The sequence below is a fragment of the Vipera berus genome (genome assembly GCF_964194415.1).
Source record: "Vipera berus genome assembly, chromosome: 4".
NCBI lineage: Eukaryota > Metazoa > Chordata > Lepidosauria > Squamata > Viperidae > Vipera > Vipera berus.
The window spans coordinates 42,292,505-42,318,851 of NC_138206.1; positions in this window are offsets into that span (position 1 = coordinate 42,292,505).

The window sequence follows — 26,347 nt, forward strand, 5'->3', positions numbered from 1 at the left end:
ACTATTTGGTAGGATATGGAGGCTTATTCCATTCCAGACAACTGTTACTCAGTGCACCTCCATAAAAATCATTTATATGAAGAAAACTATCAGGGTGGCTTTTAGTTTCCTGATTGTACAGTACAGGAATGACAAAAGTAATGACAATAACAGGAATGCAATTGATCACATGAATTTCCATATACTAAATTGCTTCCTGCTTTCTCTCTTATTCTCTCTCTCTTACTCTTTCCCTGTGTGTGTGATTGGGTGTGTGTAATTGTGTGTAGTGTATGTGTTTATGAATAAAAATTAGGACCAAAAATGCAGATAGCAAATCCTTCCTGAACGTGTATTTTTGAACCTGCTTCTTTAGATCTTAAACTTTTAATAGTTCCCACAAAAACCTGTTTTAAATATAGTTGCAGTTCAAGAACTACTGAACTCAGATTTTCTCGAAATACAGTATTTTTATTAGACGTCATGTGGATAAAATTCTGATATTTTTTTCATGCTCAAAGAAAACTTTATTTGTTCCTCTTTACCTGAAGGGGGAAAAACTACACAAGTGTAATACACCTGTTATTTGGGTGTTTATGTGAGCAACCGTGCAAGAATGTAAACTGTCTCCTTAAAGTTCCTTGTCAGTGGACAAGTTATAAATCCCTGCAGAGCCAGACAAATTAGCCATTCTTGTTTTTCATCCTGCTCTGAGCCTCTCACATGACATTCCCAAATAAGGCATTATAGTGTAAGCCAACTCTGACCACTAGTAATGACTTAGCTGCAATGGAATTATAACAGTCTGAATAACAGCGGTTTGCACTATGAATGTCTCAACTACTCCAGGAATGCCTGAACAACCCTACTAAGTGCTTCTCATTGACCAGTCAGAAAGGCCAAGAAAGTCAGCACATTTTTAAATTGCTGTTGATGTGCCATGGCAATAGTTAAGCAAGAGCATTTATTCTGTGCAAATCAGGGGATACCTGAAACTTTTTATGTATTCAAAGATAGAAAATGAAACAATTCATTTGTGTCTTGTTCCAGAGGTCCTGAATAAAGGAACTAATACAGGAAAGTAATATATGTGTGAACTGTCATTTTCTCTAATTTTGCATGAAGTAGGAATAATTTTTTGTAGGTGATTTTCTGGTCAATTTTGTTTTATGGTTTGATGGATTGTGAGACATATAAAAAAACCCAAACCATGATTAAACAAAGCATGGCTTAACGTAATGAGAAAATAGAATTTCAAAAATTAAACTTAGCTTCATAAATTATATTTAGGGCCATACAGGTAGTCTTTGACTTACAGCCATAACTGAGCCCAAAATTTCTGTTGCTAAGTGAGATATTTGTTAATTGAATTTTTCCCCATTTGTTAAGTGAATCATGGCGGTTGTTAAGAACATGGTTGTTAAGTGAGACTGGCTTCCCCATTGGCTTTACTTGTCAGAAGGTCACATGATCCTGGGACACTGCAGTTACCATAAATACATGTCAGTTACCAAGCATCCTAATTTTGTTCACATGACCATGGCGATGTTGCAATGGTCTTAAATGTGAAAAATGGTCATAAGTCACTTTTTCCCAGTGCCGTTGTAACGTTGAACAGTCACTAAATGAGTTGTTGTACATCAAGGACTGTCTGTATGGCCAAGGATAACTTCTTGAGGATTGAGCTTTGCCTACAATTATTTTGGCTAAAAACATTATAGCACAATAATCCTCTTGCTACTGCTGTTACCTTATAGAAGCGTATAAAAGTCTTCCAGGGATGTTTCATTTCTCAGCTAATCAGGATAGGCTCATTAGGTGAATGGGCAGAGAGTTGCTGAGATGTAAATGTTCCAGCTCCTAAATCCAACTGAGAAATGAAGAAATGCAAGACATATTTATTTATTTATTATTTATTTATTTATTGAATTTCTATACCACCCTTCTCCCGAAGGACTCAGGGCGGTGTACAGGGCAATAAAATCATTACATACAAAAGTTAAAATAAAATAAAATTAATTAAGCCCTAACAATAAATAATTAAAAATACCCCAACCCCTTAAACCAGGCCGGCCTGTTCAAATAAATAGGTTTTCAGATCACGGCGGAAAGAGCAAAGGTCGGGAGCCATCCGGAGTTCAACCGGTAATTGATTCCAAAGGGCTGGTGCGCCCACAGAGAATGCTCTCCCCCTGGGGGCCGCAAGCCGACACTCTCTGACCGACGGCACCCTGAGGAGGCCCTCTCTGTGGGAGTGCACAGGACGAAGGGAAGATGACGCCGACAGCAGGTGCTCCCATAAGTAATCCGGGCCCATGCCATTTAGGGCTTTATAGGTCATCACCAGCACCTTGAATCTCACCTGGAGGGCAACTGGAAGCCAATGCAGCTCGCGGAGGTGTTACATGGGAGTATCGGGAGACCCCCATCACAACTCGCACGGCCGCATTCTGCACCAGCTGAAGCCTCCGAGTGGTCCTCAAGGGCAGCCCCATATATGGTGTCCCCCCCTAACAACTTGCTCAGATTGAAGAAGCTACTTGAATAAGCAGCAAAAGAAATAAGAAAAGAAGTCCAGCTGCCATGATTCAATTTCCAGACAACTCTACCTGGATGACTGAGAATCTTCGCTGACAACTTATAAATCTTTTACGAACAGTACACTATTATGTGAACAAAGGTGCTCAGTGACAGGTCTATGGTATTTATCTCACTGGTCTATGGTATTTATCTCTTTTAAAATATACGTAGTATAATAGTCTTTAGAGTAATGGTGTTAGAAATTAAGATGGTGAAATAGGAACTAGGGACTTTTTATATCAGGAACTGCCTCTCATGGCTGTGAAGGAGTGGTTATGTAGTCTATATCTTTTAATATTTTACAAAGGCATGGATATTTGTGGACATATGCACAACTAGTAACTGCTAAATATATTATTTCTCATCTGTGCAGCTTTTATGCTCTGAAATGAGTATTGGTGTTCATCAATTTTGGTTGCTGAAGTCTAGTTCCAAACTATTCTCATTCCTTTTGAGCAGGTTCAGGTATAAGATCGAAAATGCCAACATTTCAATTTTCCACAGTTATTGTAGATACAGTAGTTGACACCAGATTCTAATGAAAACTCTTCCAGACAATATAAAGATACCTAGTGAAATTTCCTTATGAAGACAGCTTATGGATAATTTTGAAAGCTTTTGAGAATGGTTATATCAACATTACACAATTTGTTTGTTGTGCAAAGAGACTAAGGAAGAATAACAAACACAAATAGAGTGAAATTCTACACTATGGTAATGGCTTGTGGAGCCTACACTTATAATTGCTTAAGCTTTTGTTTTCATTCCATTTTATCATTCCATTCCATCAGAGCCATTACTCCATCGCCATCTGATTTTGCTGAAATAGATGGGCACAGATTCTCCTCTGGAAATTAAGGCAACAATGAGTGCTATATGTTTGTTGTTTACAACTGCCCACTCTTGATTTAAGATATAAGAATAGGGAGTCTGTCCAGATCCACCTGAATTGCCAAGTCTTTAAAGTCTAACAGAAAATTTAGACTATGCAGCAGAAGGCTGTGCATCGACAATAGCAGATACAGTAGTTGACACCAGATTCTAATGAAAACTCTTCCAGACAATATAAAGATACCTAGTGAAATTTCCTTATGAAGACAGCTTATGGATAATTTTGAAAGCTTTTGAGAATGGTTATATCAACATTACACAATTTGTTTGTTGTGCAAAGAGACTAAGGAAGAATAACAAACACAAATAGAGTGAAATTCTACACTATGGTAATGGCTTGTGGAGCCTACACTTATAATTGCTTAAGCTTTTGTTTTCATTCCATTTTATCATTCCATTCCATCAGAGCCATTACTCCATCGCCATCTGATTTTGCTGAAATAGATGGGCACAGATTCTCCTCTGGAAATTAAGGCAACAATGAGTGCTATATGTTTGTTGTTTACAACTGCCCACTCTTGATTTAAGATATAAGAATAGGGAGTCTGTCCAGATCCACCTGAATTGCCAAGTCTTTAAAGTCTAACAGAAAATTTAGACTATGCAGCAGAAGGCTGTGCATCGACAATCCCTCAACAGTCTATTCCTAACACCTTAGGCCTGGAAATAATTTTCACACTTCGAAATGTATGACAAACCATTGGTGGACAGGCTGTATATACTCGCTTTCCTTGTCATCCCTCTCGAAACAGATTGTGCATGTTTTAAATAATACAAATTAGCTGCAAAATATTTCATAATGGCCAACATGGGATGATTATGTAAGTCCAAGCAATGATGTGTTGCTTGGCTGCTTTCAAAAATCCGGAAAAAAACAACAACAGAAGAAAACAAAACCCAGAAATGATTGCTTCTATGCCTTCTCATGTCCTGATTCACTCCATTTATAATAACAATGCCCACTTCTGATGATAAAACATTAGTCAGTTTCCTTTTAAAAACCTCTCCACTGTCTAGAAAACATTTTTTCTGAATTTTCATCATTGATTGGTTCCATTGGCATATTTTAACTTTAAGTATTCTTTTCATATATTCAAACTGACTCTGTTTTTCCCATATCATGATGGGAATAAGTACCTTATTCTTTCTACTTTGCATCTCTGATATACAGGTGTTCAATCTCACCTTTGTAATGGTCTTATCCACTTTTGAGTGCTTCTATAATGACTCATCTGTCCTATAAAATTGAAGATGGACAGGACATTGCATCACCTTTTCAGTGCTGTTTTCTGTATATTCTCATTTTTAATAGTGCCATATTTATTTATTTATTTATTTATTTATTTATTTATTTATTTATTTATTTATTTATTTATTTATTTATTAATTAATTAATTAATTATATTTTTATACCGCCCTTCTCCCGAAGGACTCAGGGCGGTGTACAGGGCAATAAATATAAAAAACAGAATATAAAAGTTAAAATACAATTAAATATAATGCCCAAATTTAAAATTTAAAACAATAATTAAGAACATGTTTAAAACCCCAACTCTAACCCATCAGACCAGGTCAGATTGCTCAAATAAATGCGTTTTTAGATTGCGCCGGAAGGAGCGAAGGTCGGGGGCCATCCGGAGCTCAACCGGCAAGCGGTTCCACAGGTCTGGCACGCCCACAGAGAACGCCCTCCCCCTGGGGGCCACCAATCGGCATTCTCTGATCGGAGGCACCCTGAGGAGGCCCTCTCTGTGGGAGCGCACTGGATGGAGGGAAGTTGACGCCGGCCGCAGGTGTTGCCGTAGGTAATCCGGTGTGTGCCAATAAAGGTGTTAGCTGGAAATTTAGAGATTCATAGTCTTACCCAGCTTTAAATTGGGAATAAAAACTGGTCTTCCATTTTCATAGAAAATAACATAGTTGACACATAATAGTGGTAAAGTATACTAAGCTAGAATTCTATTGATTACATTTGTATTCATTATTATTCCAGGAGTTCAAGGTTGTACTTAAGAAAGCATTCTCTTTTATCCTTGCTGAACTGGTCAAAAGTCACCGAGTGGGCTCTGTGATTGTGTGGTGATTTGAATCTTTCTTTTGTCCTGCTCCAGCACTTGATACTATTTTGTATAAACAATGTATGGTTTTACCTACTTTTGCCTGCTTTAGACCAGGATTGAGTAAGAGTGGTGATTTATTGCAGAGAAGATGTGCTTTTCATAAAACTCTCGCTGAAGATTCTGATAGTGATAACAATCTGAAGAGACCTGTTCTGGCTAATGATTATGTCATTGAAATCTGCAAAAATTGCTGCCAAATGAAATACGTTTATTTGGTGTCCCAGCTAGCAATTTTCAGGGGGGCAGGGAGGAGACTGCTTTGAATCTATGTTGACTCTTGGTTGTTGACTGGATAGGTGTTTCTAGTTTTCTTGGCAGAAGCGGTTTGCAATTGCCTTCTTCCTAGGTTGAAAAAGAGCAACTGGCTTAAGGTCAGCCAACTGGCTTTGTGACTAAGGTAGAACTAGAATTCAGTCTCCCTAACTTGATTTAACATCAGACTGGCACTCCAGGTAGACAATTATACTTCCTTTACACTAATTGTGTTTTACATTTCTTGCTTTCCAGCAAACAATCAGAATGTCATGCCTGCTATTTATGCATAGTCTTCATTGAATCATGGTGTGTATGTGTCTATGTGCGTGCATGTCAGAATTGCCTGAATGTTTTTTTTTTGCTTTTGGCAAACCTTGATTTCCCTCAGGATATCAAATTATGTTGATATCTCCATTATTTTCCAGATACCTGTTTTTTACTGTTTACTGATGTTAGACACTAAATATGTATCCTCTATGTATAATTTTTCAGGGATGTGAAGTATGTTGGAAAGAGTTCAGAAAAGGTGCTTCAAACCACTCAGCCTACACACACACACACACACACACACACACACACACACACACCGCAGAATCATGTCACTGCCCTCTGGAAACTGCCACGTGATCCTGAGAAAAAGAAATGTTGGTCTTCTAAAGAGGTGCAGACAGGGGCTACTTCAGATATAGATATGAAGAGTGATCCAAAACACATTTCTACAATAAAATCTGAAGCAGTGCATAGACCTACAATCTAGCCTGTTCATTATTCCCATTTATGTCCTACTCCCAAGATAATTTATCACACCTATTAACTCCTTCCCTAGAGTAGTAAGGCTGTCACTCTTCTCTTTCTCTCTTCCTGTTTAATGTGTTTCCTGTTTGTGATTTGTTTTATAAACTTTGGTAGCAGATTTCTAATTTATAAATACTTCTGATAAATTCAAATAGCATATGAATTGAAGTCACTTTATGTCTTTAATTAATTAATTAATATCCAGCCTATGTCAGTGACAAATGTTGTGATAAATGTGTGCCACTGAAAAGAAGCATGAAAAAGAAGATCCAAATTATTGCTGTGAACTTCCAAGAAGTATCAGATATAATCTGCTACCATCATAGCCTCTAAATTTCAGAAGAATTATTCCAGAAAAATAAAATGCATTAAAAATTACCAGGAACAGTTCACTCTTTTGTTGAATTCCATATCTGTTTTTATAAATGAGGTTGTTATAAAATAGGTTTTATATCATTTTCTACCAGTTTAAATTGTTTGACTCTTAATTGCACCGATACAGAGAAAATGCATTAAAGAATAAACACGATCTCTAACAATATATAAATTATTATATAAAAACATTTCATTACTTCAGTGCTACTACAGGTAAGCATATAGCACATATTTAAAGAGACAGATATGCAACAAGAACTATTTTCTTTCTTTTTTCTTTTTTTATTAAAAAGTTTTACAAAAACAAAATTTTACAATATATCCCCATGATTACTTCTCTTCATTGATTTATTCTGTTAAAATAATTAAAGCACTATTTCATGAATGAAGCCATCTCCCAGTAGAAACATTTCAATAGTCTCCAACTGCCACCTGGTGGTTATAGTAACAGTTGCAGAAGGAGTTATTTATTTAGTTTTGGTTCTGGGTTTTCTTCTTCACTTGCAAATACCCATACAGTAGTTCTCCATTAACAACAGTTCATTTAGTGACTGTTCAAAGTTACATCAATACTGAAAAAAGTGGCTTATGACCAGTTTTCCTACTTACAAGCATTGCAGCATCTGCGTGTGATGTGATCAAAATTCAGACAGTTGGCAACTAACTCATATGTGTGACGGTTGAAGGGTCATGTGAACATTTTTTGGTGACCTTCTTACAAGGAAAGTCAATGGGGGAGCCAGATTCACTGAATAACTGTATTATTAACTTAACAACTGCAATGATTTACTTAACAACTGTGGCAAGAAAAGTCATAAAATGGGGCAAATTTTACTTAACAAATGTTTCGCTTAGCAACAGAAATTTTGGGCTCAGTTGTAGTTATAAGTCGAGGACTACCTGTATATTATTTGCAAGGCCACCTCCCATCCCATCAGATCTGTCAAGGAAAATATGGTCTGAGTCCTTTGAGTAAAACAGTGTGATCTAGGTGGACCCAGAAGACATACCTTCTGTGTCATAGTCCCTGCGTGTGAAAAACCTTTCCTCCCAGATGGCCTCAAAGATTTTTCTCCCAGTCCTTATGGCCAGATTGTTAGTGGATATATGTGTTGGGACTTGGCTCATAAGGTGCCTTAATTATTATTATTATTATTATTATTAATTTTATTTATATACCGCCCTTCTCCCGGAGGACTCAGGGCGGTGAACAGGGCAAATATATAAAAAATACAAAAATACAAAAGTTAAAAGGAATTAAACATATGCCCAACTAAAAACAGTGAATACAAATATTAAAATAACAATAAAAAACCCCACCCATCCCCCATCAGGCCAGGCCGGCTTGTTCAAATAAGAATGTCTTTAGATCGCGACAGAAGGAGCGTAGGTCGGGCGCCATCCGGAGCTCAACCGGTAACCGATTCCATAGCTCTGGGCGCCCACAGAGAAGGACCTCCCCCTGGGGGCCACCAATAGATATTCTCTGATCGGTGGCACCCTGAGGAGGCCCTCTCTGTGGGAACGCACAGGGCGGAGGGAAGTTGATGCCGGCAGCAGGTGTTCCCTAAGGTACTCCGGACCCATGCCATGTAGGGCCTTAAACACCATTACCAGTACCTTGAATCTCACCCGGAAGACAACTGGTAACCAATGCAGCTCACGGAGTAGAGGTGTAACATGGGAGTATCGGGAGACTCCCAACACAACTCTCGCGGCTGCATTCTGTACCAGTTGGAGCCTCTGAGTGGTCCTCAAGGGCAGCCCCATGTAGAGAGCATTGCAGTAGTCCAGACGAGAGGTCACGAGCGCATGAGTGACAGTACATAAGGCATCCCGGTCTAGATAGGGCCGCAACTGGCGCACCAGGCGAACCTGGGCGAAGGCCCCCCTAGTCACAGCTACTATGTGGTCTTCCAGACTGAGCCGTGAATCTAGGAGGACTCCCAAGTTGCGAGTCCTATCTACGGGGGGTAATAGTTCACCCCCCATAGAGAGAGATGGAATATCCTGAATAACCCGGGATACCGGTATGCAAAGCCACTCAGTCTTGTCGGGGTTGAGTTGAAGTCTGTTCCTCCTCCCTCCCCTTATATAAGTTAAGTTTGTTTGTTTGTGTGTTTTATTTGTGGGCCATCCAGAGTTATTTGCTTAAGATATACATATTTTCTAACCAAATAAAGAAATAAGTAGTTCAGATGTATATTTGTCCAGGATATACAAGACTAGTTTTGGAATGTATGTAGAACACAGAACATGGACTCATAGGGCCAGAATGAACCTTGTAGATCTTTTAATTCAACCCTCTGCTCAAGACAGGAAAGCTTATACCAATGTCAAATGTTTGTCCAATGTATACTTGAAAATATTCAATGATGGAGCACCCACAATCCAGGAGGCAAACTAAACTAAAACTAAACTACTGTTGAGCTAGGTACCACCTATTCTATTCCTATGCATTTGATTTTTCCTGATTAAGTTTAGGACCTTATTCTTCTCACTACAGAATTGCACCTTGTTGAATAGGGGCCAAGCCTATGAAGATCATTCTGAATCTTAATTCTATCTTCCAAAGTATTAGCATCTTGCTATCATTTGCTCTTGGTGTCAAGCTCTTCTAAAAGTCATGGCAAAATAATTTCAATTTATATTTGGATATAAAGCAGCAATATTTGTGATGTCTGTCTGTCTGTCTCTCTCTCATCTATCTATCTATCTATCTATCTATCTATCTATCTATCTATCTATCTATCTATCTATCTATCTATCTATCTATCTGTCTATCCATCCATCCATCCATCCATCCATCCATCCATCCATCCATCCATCCATCCATCCATCCATCCATCCATCCATCTATCTATCTATCTATCTATCTATCTATCTATCTATCTATCTATCTATCTATCTATCTATCTATCTATCTATCTATCTATCATCTCTATCATTCCTCTATCACCAATCATCTATCACTAAATGTGGTGATGTTTCTGCATCATCTGCCCTATCAGTCTTCTGTTTATGTCCCCCAGGTCTTCTTTGCAGAGGTGTCTCTACATACTATCTTTCTGCCAACATTCAGCGGGAAAATTGGAAAATATTCAGTCTAACTCTCTTACCTCTGCAGCTGGACAGACACAAAAATATTGTGTGAAGCAAACAAACCCTACAAGCCTTACTCCTTGTGCCTCTCAAGACATCATCATCTAAAAAACTGAGGACCTGCTCATTCTTGTCTATAATTATACCACCATCCTTGTTAGCTCCTTGGATGCCAAAAAGTAAGTAAAAAAGGATACTATATGCAAAAAAAGTTCTCCTTCCCTGAGTAAGAGCTCTGCCATTTGCTTCTTTGCCTTCAGCAGCAAAGTGCTTGACTGAAGCAACTACCAAAAGTAAATGTGTACCAAAATTTCAAAAGTTCACTCTCCCTCTGAAATAGTCTAGTAGTTTATTTCTCTCTCCCAGGACTCTTTGGTTTTATTTCAGCATTTGAAATGTTCTTTGACTGTATTGTTTATCATGCTCAATTATTGTGAATGTGTACTGTTGGATATTTTTAGTTGGAGGAGATGTACATATCTTTTAAAAAATAATAATAAATAAATAGTACAACTACCATGGCTGTTTCTTGCTCTGGTTCTGAAATTTTTCCCTACCCTAAAGCTGAAGTTTCCTTGAGAATTGAATGGAACCATCAGAAATGCATGTGCATACGCGCGTGCGCGCACACACACACACACACACACAGACAGGGGGCAGAGACACAGAGAGGGGGACATTGAGCCACTGAAAATTATGCAATTCAAGGTGTAATATTGTGCAGTACAAGGTGTGATATTCACATGCATTTCCATGGCCATCCTAGACTTAAGCAAACTTATATCTCTTCCCATGAGAACTTCACTGAAATGTTTTAAAACAGCATTTATTTTTCACCAGATTGAAAGGAAATAGAAAAAGTGGAGGGGCGGTTGGCTCAGCACTAGATAAAAATGACATTCTGTAAGCAGATTAATCTTTCAGTTGTTTTAATAAACTGCTCAAAGGTTCCTCTCATCTATTCTACTACTATGCAAGTTCATGATTTTTTAAACCTCAATTTTCTGGTTTAACTTGAATAGGAGAAAAGATTGCTTCTTTAGCGCTCACGGTAATGAGATTTATAATAATACGAGTTTTCCACTTGCATCATTCAGCCTTCAGCTTCACTCCCAAGAACACACCTGCTCCATGCCAATATCTCAGCTCAACAAATAGCCTTCTTTTCATTGAAGCTTAGTGGAAATTAATATAAGAGACCCGGTGTATAATAGTAAGAAATTGAAGTTGGAGAATGGAACCAGCAGAAGATAGAGGATGCATTATATAAATAGAAAACAAGAAAATGCAAACATGGAAGAAGATAAATACATTTATTCCTTAATTTAACTCCTGAAGCTCTTCATTTGCATTTGAAATATAAGGAAAGAGGCCAATTTTTGTAGTTGGAATGATGTCTTCTTATTTGTAGGTTTCTGAATGAAGAATGGTTATGTAATTATGTGCCTAAGAGAAACTAAATTTCCTCCAGCCAAACAAATTCAACTCAAGGTTATAATATGCCCTGAAGCAAATGGGCTGTAGTGGGTCTCTTATGAACTCTTCTCTTCTAATTTAATGCAACTGCAACCATATATTGCATTTTGTTCTTTAAATTGCTCACATCTTTCTTTTTTAGGAACTCATCAATTCTATCCAGCCATGAGTTTTTGTTCTTCCCTTTTGCCTTATAATTTGATTCTTTTCCATTCTCTTAAGAGCAAGCCCACTCTTTTCTATTTGCTCCCTCACCAATTCCAGCCACCCATAGTTTTTTGAGTGCAGAAACAGATGATGACACCCATTCCAGTCTATTATATATGTACTGTACACTAAGTTCTGCTTCAGAAGAGCTACCGAGTTTCCCTGAAAGTAAGACTCTATCTTACTCTCTTTTGCGTTCTGAAGTAAGCATTAGGTTTTACTTTCAGGGAGGGCTTACTTTTTGCCAGTACTGGCACCAGTAGGCCGCGAGCGCACGGGGGTTGGGCGGGCCTGTGCATGGGGTGAAGAAACATCACAGCGGCGAGAGCATGGTGCCAGACCAGTTGCTTCCCTCTGCCTGCCAAATACTTGCCAAAGACGCGCAGGGTAAGGTTGCCATGCCTGCCCCCACCCAGATGCCAAGTGGTTTTTTTTACTAACCTGCTTTTCAGCTGCATCGTGTTTCTCTGTTCACTTCTCAGCCTTCACTGTGTGTTTGTGGGACTACCGGTAAAAAAAAAAAAAGTTCAATCAGACTTTCTAACTTCTTGCGAGATCTCAAGAAGTTAGAATGTCTGATTGAGTTTCTTTTTTTTTTCTTACCAGTAGTCCCACAAACACATGGTGAAGGCTGAGAAGTGAACGGAGAAATGCAATGCAGCTGAAAGGCATGTTAGTAAATAAAAAAAAATGCTTGGGGGAGGCGAGGGCATCTGGTTAGGGGTGGGTGCGGCAACTTTACCCTGCACGGTGGTGGGAGGGTGGAGCACATGCCCTTCCCATGCCAGGCCAGACCCTGCAGCCCCAGGGTGGCCGTGCTGGGTGGTGGCGGGAAGGGCGCCAAGGTGGGCCTCACCAGGCCAACCAAAATAGCAGGTGGAGCGCCGGAGGCTTGGGGAGGGTGGACATGCCATTGGCAAGTGCAATGCGGCTTGGCCAAAAGCGGCTTCAGAACATGTGGGGCAGGTAAGGAAATAAATCCTCACTCCCCCCAGAAATTGCATTTCTTTGCTTACCTGACTCCCAGCCTCATGCTGTTTCTCCTTCGCGATCTGCTGCCAGGGAAACTGCTGCCACGTCCAGGGAAACAAAATAAGTTTATTGGGGGGGAAAAAGGTCAATCAATTCCAACTTCGCAAGATCTTTTTTTTTTCATGAGAAGTTGGAATTGATTGATTGACCTTTTTTTCCCCCAAATTTTTTTCTTTTGTTTGCTTGCATGTTGTGGCAGCACATCGCGAAGGAGAAACACCATGGGACTGGAAGTCAGGTAAGGTGTTCTGTCCCAGCCTACGTGAGTCCTTGTTAAGCTCAGAAGGAGAAACCCCTCATCCAAGAAACAGGCAGGAGGCACAAGAAAAAAACAACCCCTTTTATTCTCACAGACCTAAGTCAATGTCCAAGGCAAACAAACACAGTCCACAGAAACTCAATCCTCAACACAAATGGTTGCTTTCAGCAACCAGCATCTCCCATACCTTCCCTTTTATAATTCAGCCAAAGTGTGGCTTCCTAATGCTTTCTCATTTGCCTTTGGAGTTGCCCCATTGCATTCCTCTGTCCTACTCGCTTCTCTTTCCTGCACATTCATGCATCCATGATTTGTCCAAACTGTTCTTCATCACAGAGCAAGTCAGGCTCCTGGCACAGCTGTGTCTCAGCCTGTGCGCAAGTAGAAGGGCCAGGCTCCTCATCCAACTGTAAGTCTTGGAGCTCCTGGGAGCCTTCCTCTGACTCTAATGTCACTCCAGGCCCCTCTTCCTCACCTGATTCCTCAGACTTAGCTGCCAGATCCACTGGCTGGTGAGGAATGACAACATAAGGAAAGAAATGCAATTCCTGGGTGGAATTCAACACCATCCTTCCCTGAGCCTCCAGCGCTCCCGCTGCTACTTTGGTGGCTTTGTAGGCAGAGCTGCAAATGAGCAGGTGAGGGGGGAACCTACCCCATTTGTTCTGCAGCTGCTTTCAGCTGAGCCACAATGCATTTGCCAATGGCATGGGCATGAGGCCTGGCAGATTTTCCCCATCTGATCCACACGAGACCATAGCCAGGCCTACTGTACGTTAACTCTCACTGCCCCCAATCCTAATGGGAGATGGGAAACCTTGGGGGGGGGAAACCAGAAAAACCTGGGTGGGGAAAAATGGTTTTTTCCATTTGTTTCCAAAGCAGTTGGGTGTGACATGCAAGGTGGCAAATGGCTGTATTATGCCCAAACCAGCCATCTGCCGCCTCCTGCCCAATGCCGCTGCCATGAGGCCACAGAACAAGCTGGGCAGAGGTAAAGAACTGGTATAATAGCATGTGGGTCAGAAGGAGGAGGATTCCCCAGGCCTCATGGCAGTGGCATTGGGCACAATACACAAGGTGACAAATGGTTGTGGCCTGTGGCAAATGAGAAAGGAACCAGTATACTGTTACCATGGGTCAGATGCCCCCTCCCCCATTGGCTTCACCTTGTCACAAGCAGGCCATCCATGCAGGCCCTTAAGTAGGGGAGAGGGCTTATATTAGGCCCATCCCCAAAAAAATCAGCTGGGCTTACTTTTGGGGGCGGGTTTACTTTCAGGGAAACACGGTAGTTTGATTTTCTGATCAGTTCTTCCACACTACAAAATTTCTGTGGGCCTGCCATGAAATATAGTAAGAAAAGCACAACTTTCCCTTTTCCTGGTTATTGTAGCATTAATGTAATGGAGTAGAAGATGTAGAGGGAAAGAAAAGAAAAGAAAAGATCTATTAGAGCCAAAAGAAAGAATATAAAAATTGCATTAGAAAGCATTTATGCAAGCAAACATCTGCAAAAGCAAATGAAAAGAATGAAGATTGGTGAGGAGGGTATAATCCCTAAAAGGATGTATTTGTACAAGGCCAGTAAGGAAGCATGGGTGGAAGACAAAAATGCAAAAGTGAGACCTGATAGATCATATCCTGGTCATAGATCAAACCCAGAACCATCTATCCCCTTGTCAACCCACTGTAATTCAGACTATAATTCAGTTTCAGGAGCAATTGAGAGCAGCATTACCTGAGTGCACAGTCTAGAACTGTCATACAGTATGCTGTATAACCAAACCATTTCAATGTTCTTCTTTCATAATGGTCATTCAGTTTGGTATACAGTCCATATTCATTTAGCTACCTTTCATTTTTGACCCTATTTCTTCTTCATTCCTGCTGTGTTTCATTTTACCTTTGTTTCTCCCAACATACCATTACACACTTTCTTTTCCAGGTAGACAGAAGTAGTTCTTATAGAAAGCCATTTTCATTTTCATTTCTTTCAACATTCATTTCCTGTAACAGACACATAACTACATAAAGGTATGCATGCCTTTAAACTTTTCCCTCCATTTTCCCGCCTGTAGTATGCATGCTCTTAAAATACTGAAATGTATCAAACAGGTCTAGATTTTTGCATAAATTATGTATGTCTATATATAACAGTTGTTTCCTTCATGCCAAAAATAACAAAAAAGTTTCTTTCAATATATTAGAAAAAGAAGATGTAATATAATAAATACAATACAATACTATACTATGCTATATAATAGGATATACATTGTTCAAAAGCAGTGAGTTGCTTTGTATGTAAGGAATTGCTACACCTCTACAGAAATGCAAAGTGCTAAGAATGAAAGTCCTCTTGAAAGTATTTGGTGAAATATTAGAGGAAAAATAATAATTTTGCTATAGGGGTATACTACAAGCCAAGGGACACGGTGGCTCAGTGGGTTAGGACACTGAGCTTGTCGATCAGATGGTCGGCAGTTTGGCGGGTCAAATTCCGAGTGCCACATAACAGAGTGAGTGCCTGTTACTTGTCCCAGCTTCTGCCAACCTAGCAGTTCAAAAGCATGTAAAAATGCAAGTAGAAAAATAGGGACCACTACGGTGGGAAGGTAACAGCGTTCCATTCGCCTTTGGCGTCTAGTCATGCCAGCCACATAACCACGGAGACGTCCTCGGACAAGCGCTGGCTCTTCGGCTTTGAAACGGAGATGAGCACCGGCCCCTAGAGTCGGAAATGACTAGCACGCATGTGCGGGGGAACCTTTACCTTTTTAAACTACAAGCCATCTAGTCAAAAGGTGGAAATAGATGAACTTTTTGCTAATCAGTTGGTTGAAGTGTGCAGGAAACACAACACTCTAGTAATGAGGGACATTGACTCCACTGACATCATCTGGGAAACAAACTCTGCAGCAAGTGGGAGATCAACCAGGTTCTTGACATACCTAGTTGACAACTTTGTTATACAAAAGATAGAGGAGAAACACCTATAATGGACTTAATTCTTATTAATAGGGATGAAATGGTTGAAGGAGCATTGGTTTTAGGAAATTTGGGGGAGAGTGACAATGTCATATTGGAATTCAACATAAAACAAGTACAAACAATTGAACAAAGTCAAAGTACTATCTTAGATTATAAAAGAGTTGACGTCAACAAACTAAGAAAGCTATTAAGAAAGATTCCATGGGTGGAAATCCTAAAAGGAAAAACAGTTCAAGATGCTTGGGGAACTCTGAAAACTATACAATAAAGCCCAAAGCAAAACAAAGACACTACATGAGACCAGCAAGGTTGCACTAGTAAAAGGTTCCCCCGCACATGTGTGCTAATCGTTTCCGACTCTAGGGGCCGGTGCTCATCTCCGTTTCAAAGCCGAAGAGCCAGTGCTTGTCCAAGGACGTCTCCGTGGTCATGTGGCCAGCATGACTAGACGCCAAAGGCGCACGGAACGCTGTTACCTTCCCACCTTAGTGGTCCCTATTTTTCTACTTGCATTTTTACGTGCTTTCGAACTGCTAGGTTGGCAGAAGCTGGGATGAGTAACAGGCGCTCACTCTGTTACGCAGTACTCGGGATTCGACCTGCCAAACTGCCGATCTTCTGATCAACAAGCTCAGCATCCTAACCCACTGAGCCACCGCGTCCCTCTAAGGTTGCACTAAGAGCTTTCTAATAAATTAAGGGACAAAAAAAGACAAGTATAAAAAAGTGGAAAGAGGGTCACATAACTAAATCAGAATACTGGCAAATAGCCTGAATCAGCAAGGAACAAGTCAGGAAAGTTAGGGCCCAAAATGATCTAACACTGGCAATTAATAATACTAATACTAATACTAATACTAATACTAATACTAATACTACTAATACTAAATATTCAGTATGTTAGGAACAAGAAAATGATAAGTCGACTAATGGGAGCAGATGGCAAGAAGGTGACAGGCAGCAGGGAGAAGAAAGAACTGCTTAATTCTTTCTTTGCATTTGTCTTTGCAAAAGGAAGAAATATAACAACTTATCAAAACTAGCACTGAGGGAGATAGACCAGGTATGCAAGCCAAATTAGCCAAGGAATTAGTAAGAGAATACTATACACTCTGGACACCTGGACCAGATGGTTTACATCCCAAGAGTCTGAAGGAGCTGGCAGACATGATCCCAGAACCACTGAATGTAATCTGTCAAAACTCTTGTAGCACAAAGGAACTACCAGAACACTGGAAAAGAGCTAATGTGGTTCCAATCTAAAAAAGAGGCAAAAATAGATCCAGGAAACCGTAGGCCAAACAGCCTGACATCAATACCTGTGAAAATCTTGGAAAAGATAATCAAGCAACTCATCTGCAAACACCTAAAAAAAAGCAAAGCAGTTACTAGAAGCCAGCATTATTAAAGCAGATCATGCCAGACAAACCTTATTGTCTTCTTTGATAAAATGATTAAATTTGTGGATAAGGGAAATATTCTGGACATAATATACTTGGACTTCGGTAATGCATTTGACAAAGTAGCTGCCAGCCTACTACTTGATAGGAAAATATGGGATAGACAGTACCACCACCAAATAGGCTTACAATTGGCTGACCAACCACACCCAGCATGTAGTCCTCCATGGAACTATATCTACAGTATATGGAGGGAAACGTGCAACAGAATACCCCAAAGTTCTATCTTGGGCCAAGCGCTGTTCAACATCTTCATAAGTAATCTTATGAAGAAGGGATAGAAGAGGAACTTATCAAATTTGCATTTTTATTACTATTCATATTAAATGAAAAAAAATAATGAAAATGAAAAGGTTCATGGTTCTCATCTGTACACGGAAGAGGTAGGGACTGGTTTAGCTTCCAGGAATAAAAATATTAGGTAATCAAGTAAGAAAATTCTGCCTATGAAAATTTAGGCTTCTTATAACTTTTCAGGAGCTTCACTGGAATAAAAGTAAAATCGCAAAAGCTTAGCTCAGCTTATCAAATACTGTGAGAACAGGTGTCTCTAATTAGCTTTAACCTAGTAGTAAATTCTCATATGGTAATGCCCTTTGCCAGACTTTTCATTTAATGGTACATTATCAGAACTGGGAAATATATAAATAGAAAGGACTTTTCTTTATATCTGATGAATACCTGTCTGACTTGCTGGCCCAGTATTTTCTTCTCTGGATGATACTGGAGCTCCCAGATGTCACACAAACTTTTGTTTATCATCTCTAGTCTTTTAAACCTAGTCTTTTAAATGTAGAGGAAACCTCAAGTTTACATGAGACATGATCCATGGCAGAGACTAAATTGCAGCTCTGGCATACCACACAAGTGAAACATTTTTCACCTGTCAAAGAATCCTCACTGGATGCACCAGTTTGCTCCAGATATGCCTACATATGGCTGTATTGAATTTCAAGAGATCCACATGTACTTCTATATCCATGTAATTCAGACTCTGTATATTACTTTATTATTTATAACAGGTACTATTTCATGGAGGTCAAACTCACCACGTCACGTGACGTGTCGTGATGTATCACAACTCTTTTTGCATTGCTGCCATTGGGGTGGGCATGGCTTCGGTATGATGAAACCAGCCTGTGGGCCGGCAGTTTGACACCCCTGTAACATGTGATGCCTCCTTCTACACAATACTCAGAATAAATCTGCACACAATTAAATGAAAATGAAACAAGGGAAGTGAAGTGAAGTGAAGTGAAGTGAAGTGAAGTGAAGTGAAGGGGAGGGGAGGGGAGGGGAGGGGAGGAAGGAAGGAAGGAAGGAAGGAAGGAAGGAAGGAAGGAAGGAAGGAAGGAAGGAAGGAAGATATCTGATATATAGTCAATCCTGATGAGAAGGGCAAATTAGCAAAACTGTTGCAAATTACTTGCCTGCTCATTTTGTCTCAGCTATTAAGAATTGCTAGTAGGAATCTGAAGCCAGGAACAGAAAAGCAATGTAAGAGAAGAGTTCCCTCCAATGGATAAATGAAGCCATAACACCTTCTCTTCCTGCTTCTAAAATAAAAATAATTCTAGTTTTATTGTGATTTCAACTGCACTGAAAATAAATTAGTTCAGCTTAGCAATACTGCCGACATGATGGAAAAATACCATCTTGAGCTGCTTTCAAACTAGCAGAGGGATTATACAAATTTTTACATTTCCTGCAATAATATGTCCTGCTCATTTTCAAAGTGACCTCTTCTACTGTTTTGGTTTATTTTGACCTACTTTTTAGAAAATAGCATTTTATGGACAATCTTGTAAGTACCATTATATTTTTAAGATGGAGTGGTATTTAATAATCTATATAAGGGAAAGAAAAAGTTAGACTGACTTTTTTCAAAGATTAGAAAAATGTGTTACAAAAAAAATAGAAAAATGTGACAGATTGTTAAGTGATAAGAAGAGACAGCTTCTACTCAGTATAGCTAGTAATTTATTATATTTTGACAATAGGGAAACCATAGTAATTGAAGAAAAGAGAATTAAGTGTAGGACAATGGTAAATGGACAGATATAAAGTTAACATAGTTTAAGAACGCTTGGTAAAATCAAGCAGACTTCTTTAACTGAAAACCTCAAAGTTCTTCTAAATTGTTGAAGAATACTAAAGTGGATATAATTCAGAAAGAAAATACTAAAGCAAAACTTTTGATCATCAGAAAAGCAATGCCAAAACAGTTTTCCACATTTTATAACAGACCCTTAAAATCTTTTAAGACTGTAAAGTTGTTAATAAAAAGAAAAGGGCTTCATAAAATCTCTGTGCTTTAGCAGTCTATGTTACAATATACAATGCCCAATTATATGCATCTGAGATACTCACAACCAGGATAGGAGAATGATAGCCCCTCTCCACTGTTGTTGTCCAGAAGCTGGTATTTAAAGTATACTGCCTGTAACTAGTGGACTATAACCTCTAACAACTTTATCCTCCATTAATTTATGCACGTCCTATTTAAAACCATCTAAAATGTGGTCATTACACTTCAAGTTATAGAGAATTCTATAGTTTAACTGTGCACTGTAACTAGATCCTTCTAATAGTCTCCATATTGTGCTTCTATGGATAATTCCATGTATTTTCCTATAACAACAGGAAAACATTTTCTACAAATCTAGAGTGGAAGTAGGTAAGTTCTGATTTAGTTCAAGTTTAAAGGAATCTTTCTTCTATGTCCCTGAACTTGTTCTGGAACTGACAGGATTAAGCAGGCAGGAAAGCATACCTTTTTTTCCCCCTTCATTGAAGTGAATTGTGGCATTTTACATCTAAAAAAAACAGAACTGTGACGCAAAACCATTGGAAATACCAATGTGACTGGCTCAGCTATTGGAACTTGACAACTGGAAACAATCTAAGCTGGAACAGAGAATGATTCAAACAATTATTTATTTATTTATTTTTATTTATTTATTTTTATTCCATTTATATCCCGCCCTTCTCCGAAGACTCAGGGCGGCTTACAAGCTTAGCAGTAGCCTTCATTCTACGTATATGCCTGCTTGTTAGGGCTTTCACACACACCCCCAAGCAGCATTATTACAAAGTCAGCTTATTGCCCCCAACAATCTGGGTCCTCATTTTACCTACCTCGGAAGGATGGAAGGCTGGGTCAACCCTGAGCCTGGTGGGACGCGAACCTGCACTAATTGCAGGCAGCTGGTGTTACTTAAGGAGGCATTAGCCCACTGCTCCACCAAGGCTCTATTTAATTGCCCCTTATCAGTCTCTCCATCTGCTTCGGAAGGCCCTATGAATGAACTGGAAGAGCTGAAGTAGCAGTTTAGATAGCTAGTGGGCAGATGGAGGTAGACTTGATTAAAATCTAATATGGCACAGCATAAACTCCATTTGAAGTCTTTATGTGTTACGGCATTTGTAGCATGCAGAATACCTTTTTTCCTCCTTTTGTTCTTTCCAATGTTGTATCTTCAAACTCATATTTAGATGGGTTGTTTTGGATTGTGAAGTGAAAGACTCAAAACTTTCAAACCGCTTCTCAAACCTTCAATATTTAATTGCTGAACATTTATTATTATTTTTTTTAAAAAGATTGAAGATATTTAATGTAAAATACCAGAAGCTTTGATACATGTGAGGCAAAAAAAACCCTGATTCTCCTGATCTTCAGGAAGCTTGTGAAAAGTTAACTGTTCCAGTAGGCCTTTGGGATTTATGTACTGTAGAAATTCCAGTGCCAGGAATAATGTATTAATCATATTTTTTAGAACAATCTTACACTATAATTCTGATTATATACTATTATATATTGCCATTATTATTGCATTGGTTCTGGGTATTGTTTTCACACTATCTGCTCTAGTCTTGACCAAAGCAGTTGATAAATTTGTAAATAGATATAAAAGAATTGAAGATAGAAGTAAATACGTTAATGAACATTTTGGCCATACACTAATAAAGTTTTCATTATAAGGAAGACACCATTGCACTGATAGCATTGTTTTAAACACGTCTTTCTCTTATGGTTAGGAAACCCACCCCCACCCCATTTTTATTATTTTTAGTTTGGGTGGGCTTTACATATTGCACCAAGTTTACAAGCTTTAGTGTGAAGAGATATTCTTCAGACAGCTGGGATGGGAGGAGCAGTCCTGTCATTTATCTCATCTCCCTATCTTCTCCTTTCTCTTTTTACAGGCTCTCCAAGGGCCAGATGTTAACAAATTACCTTAATTATTCCCACACTCCATTCCTTTGGTGGTGGATTGGGTATAAGCCATATGCAACTCTGTAGAAGTAAATTTATAAATGAAATTCCCAAAGTTTACAGCTTGGAAGGTGATTGAAAGTGGAATTGATGGAAAAGGCCTTTGAGACCATATATTCTGAGCAATGTCAAGAATAAGTACTGCAATCTGCACTGCTGAAATCGTGTAGGCAATAGCTTAATTACTATAATTAGCTTTGAATCAAAGCCTATCACTGGAACTTAATAAGTCCCAAGCATAATATGTTACAGTCTAAAATAGCTGATTTTTATTTTTTCTAAATAGACTTACAGCAAAAAGAGAAACAAAGAAAAGACAAATACTTCATTTAATTTATACTTGAAACATTTGGCTGCTATGTTGGCTAGCATATTGCAAAGAACAGAGAAGTTCAATGGAGCTATGTATTATGCTATTTTTAAAAATTAATGCAATAATTTTCAGATATGATGCTTGTGGTTGGAAATATTTAAATTTCATAATGATTTCATGATGCATATATCCCTTTTTGCTGGTGACCTTTCATATAAGTGATGTATGTTCTTTTTTATGTAATTTTATTAAAAAAGGAAGCTAAAACTTACACAAACTAATATATATATAAAAAAAGAAATTAGAAAGAAATCTAAAGAAAATATATATAATGTGCATGCATATGTACATATGAATATGAATATGTACAGTATATGTATGTGTATGTGTATTTGTATGTGTATCTTTATATGTACATGCACATATACATATACATGCACATAATTTTGAATTTATAGAGAACTTCTACCTACATCTGTTACCCAGAATTTAAGACAACAGTATTTCCAAGTCCTCATAAAGATGCCTAGAAGAATAGCCTTCTGAAGGAAGAAATGATGGACTTAAAACAGCTCTATGAAAAATAGACATGATGACCCTGGTGAAGAACAAAAACTCAGTGAGTAGACCAGCTCTTTAGATCTCTTTGGTTTTAGGAGAGGACCAGAGACTACCCATAAGTGCTCCAGACAGTTAGTCAGCATTTCTAAGTTGCATACCTCCTTTTCTAATCACATTAATCATGTGAACACTTGGACCTACCTAACAAAATGATATTCAGCATAGATAACAGTAAGATTTTACACTTAGGCAGGTAAAACCAACTGTGCAGGTACAGACTAGGTGAAATTATAAGAGGGATCTTGGAGTCCTGCATCCAGTTTTGGTCACCACACTATAAAAAACTATGTTGAGACTCCCAGAAAGAGTGCAGAGAAGTAGGGAGTAGGGGAGTAGGAAGGAATTCCAAAGAGAAACAATGGACTATAACTCCCATTGCCTTATCTTGCATGGCAATGCTTAGAAAGTGTAATGCAAGTTATAGTAAACCATTTATGGAGGACACAAGTTGTGATAAAAGCTCTGTTAATGTCTTGAAATATGTAATCAATAACAATAATAAAGACATTCAATAAGACAGAATTATCATATCATTTAAAATATACTTCATTTGAATACATATCACAAACAGATCAATGAATGTAGTCTGTAATGTATTGGGTTTTGTCTTACTAAAGAGTATCACATGGGGTTAATTGCTGGAAGGTTGTTTAAGCAGGGAAGCTGACTAATGGCTCCTAGCTCCTCAGACAACCCGTCTCCAGCACCATCATTGGCTGCTTCTAGTGTGGCAATAGATTGCTTTAAACCTATTGGCCACCGCCTAGAGGCCAGGGTATAAATAGCTGCATTCGCAGCCCCGTTTCTCAGTTCATTTCCTGTAAGCAAATAAAGAATGATTCTTGCTGAACTCACTCGCCTCGTCTCGTCAATCAAGCAACAAACCCAGTATATAACATAGTCCATGTAGTAGCAAGTATTAAGGAGTCCAGGCACAAAAGAGAAAACAGAGATAATAGGAAGATGACTTGGATGAGTACAATTTGTCAGCATTTTTCATTAACAACCTCTTCACAAAACTAGTAGGCATGAGCAGCTGACACATAGCAGGTATTCTAAACTACATGCTGAGAAATTCATTGAATGTGAGCAATCTTATCACCGGGATAATTTTCACCACCACAAAGGCTTGAAATGATGTTCTTAAAAAGAAGTGTTCTGTTCTGTTATGATCATCCATTTATCTAGTTAAGCTACAATTGACCCTAGTATCAGAGGATTGCTATTATTTGGTGCACTGACTTCTTCACAAACTTCTAACTCTTATTGGGGGAGAGATACGTGTGAGAGAGACAGACAAGCAGGAGTGGCTTCTAATATGGCCCCTCATGAAACTAAATGGTTCTACAAACCTGAAAAGGAAGGAGTTTTAGTACTACCACACATCTATCCTAAGTTTATTCTTTGCCATATTCTTTGGTTTATTTGCATGTTTTCACCTGGCAAGAATGTTAGCAAATGTTTTAAGATAAGATACATCAGCAATTATATTGTCTTTTTAAGTTTCTGGTATTTCAGTATTTTGTCTATAATGCTGTACCCCTCGAAATCTATTATTATCATTCTCATTTTTTCCACAATCCTTTTCAAATGTCTTTTTTAAAAAAATTAAATAATTACAACATTTTAAAAAATCATTTACTTCCACTGTAACTTTTTCTTCTTCATTTTCTAAGTTCTCTATAATCTCAAAACTTTTTATTTTGAACTAAACCCTTCGTGAGAACTTGGTTAACCCTCTTCCATTTAAATTTAAATTATTCATGTTCTGGGGATTAACAAACAGGTATTTTGAAATAGGAGCACATTACTTCTCTATCTTTTTTATTTCAAAAAGAAGAGAGACAGAATAGATCAGAAAATGTTCGACACAAAAAACCCTCTATCTTATAAAATAAAAGGTTGGGTTCATGTCATAAAATCAAAACCACTTCCTATTATCAAAGGTCAAAAACATTATTCACATGTCAACCAAATTTATAAATATATTCCCTCTGGAGTTGAACTGAAAGCATGAAATAAGCAGAACACAGGGAATTATGAAGATGAATTAAGAACAGTAGTTACATGGTTTAATTGCTTCATTAGTCAAATAAAGAAGCAATGCTTTCTTTCACTTTAGCATATTTTAAAGGAGAATGTCAGGGCTACAAACATTAATGGTGATTACCAGAGTTTTAGAAATCTTGTTGATTCCATATGATCAGGATTAAAAAGAAATGACACAGTTGCTATACTGTAAAGAGAAAACTTTATTACAAGTCCCATATACAAACTGCAAGTTTTGACTCCTACCTCTCTGCTCTCTATAATATTCCATTTTGGACACTTTTAATTCTAGACAAGCCAATGAAAACATGAGAAATGCGACTAGTCTATTTTACTTATGTTATATAAATTGCATGCATGTCTATGTCTATGGAGATGTGTGCATGTGTGAATGCGTGAAGGAATGAGGGAATGAATGATATGATACTGAAGACCAGGAACCTCCACAAGGTGCATCAAAGATAGCAAAGTGGTATGCATGACCACGTGATCAAACCTCCACCCTTTTTACATGCATGTGATACATTCAATACACATTAAAAATTGATTTGATTATCTAGCCACAACCATTTTGACTTAATTGACTCCCCCTGCAGATGCACCTACTGAGCCCATGCTACGGATTGTGCAGCCATATACACTGTCCTTTGGCAATTATTGTCGCTGGCCATTTCATTCTTATTCTCTTGTTTATCAGCAGGAGCAGGGCTTTTTTTGTCATAGAACACTCAGAACGGAGTTCCAGCACCTTTTAGGGATGGAACCTTGCAGGGTAGGCAAGGCGGGTTGTATGGCATGTGTGAGTTCTGGCACCTTTTTCTTTTACAAAAAAAGCACTGAACAGGAGTCTTGCAATGTGAAGAGAATGATCACTACCTGCTTGGGGAAAAAAACTAAAAGTACCTTAACATTTGTAACATGAAAAGGGGAGTAGGTAATCATACAAATGATTGTAGTAGCTGCTATACCCCTAGACATGAACATAACCTTTGGAATTCTTGCCATCAAAACACTGAAAAATAAATAGATCAAGTTTGAAAACTAATCAGGCTAACCTCTGTCCAGCATTGTTAATATCATCCTTTTCATCAGCGTTCTGTGGGCTTATTTGTTAAATCCCAAACCAGTCTTACTGATATATGCAGTAAGTACTTTGTTGTTAGGACTTAACCATACATTGAAATCTCTTGCCAAGGTGAATTTTGGAATTGGAAAGTTTAAGGAGCAGTTCTAATATATGGTACAGTCCTCAAATTGGTTTTACTTGTTATTTGTTTGGGACAGCAATTTACATGAGTATAGAAAGACATAGTTTAATTAAAAAGCCCTCTGATTCTTTATGTGCAAGATAATAGCAATAGCCAACTAATTACATATTACCGATAGTAGTGATGAATTATATTTTGGCAGAAATTAAAATACTGACATACTGTAAACATGAACCCCACTACAATAGGAGGTAGTCTACAGTGAAAGGATATACAGTATATGTTAAATAGTGGGTTCTTTGGCACAGGAATGAAGACGAGGTAGCTGAGTACAGGGAAACTCATATTTTATTTTGTG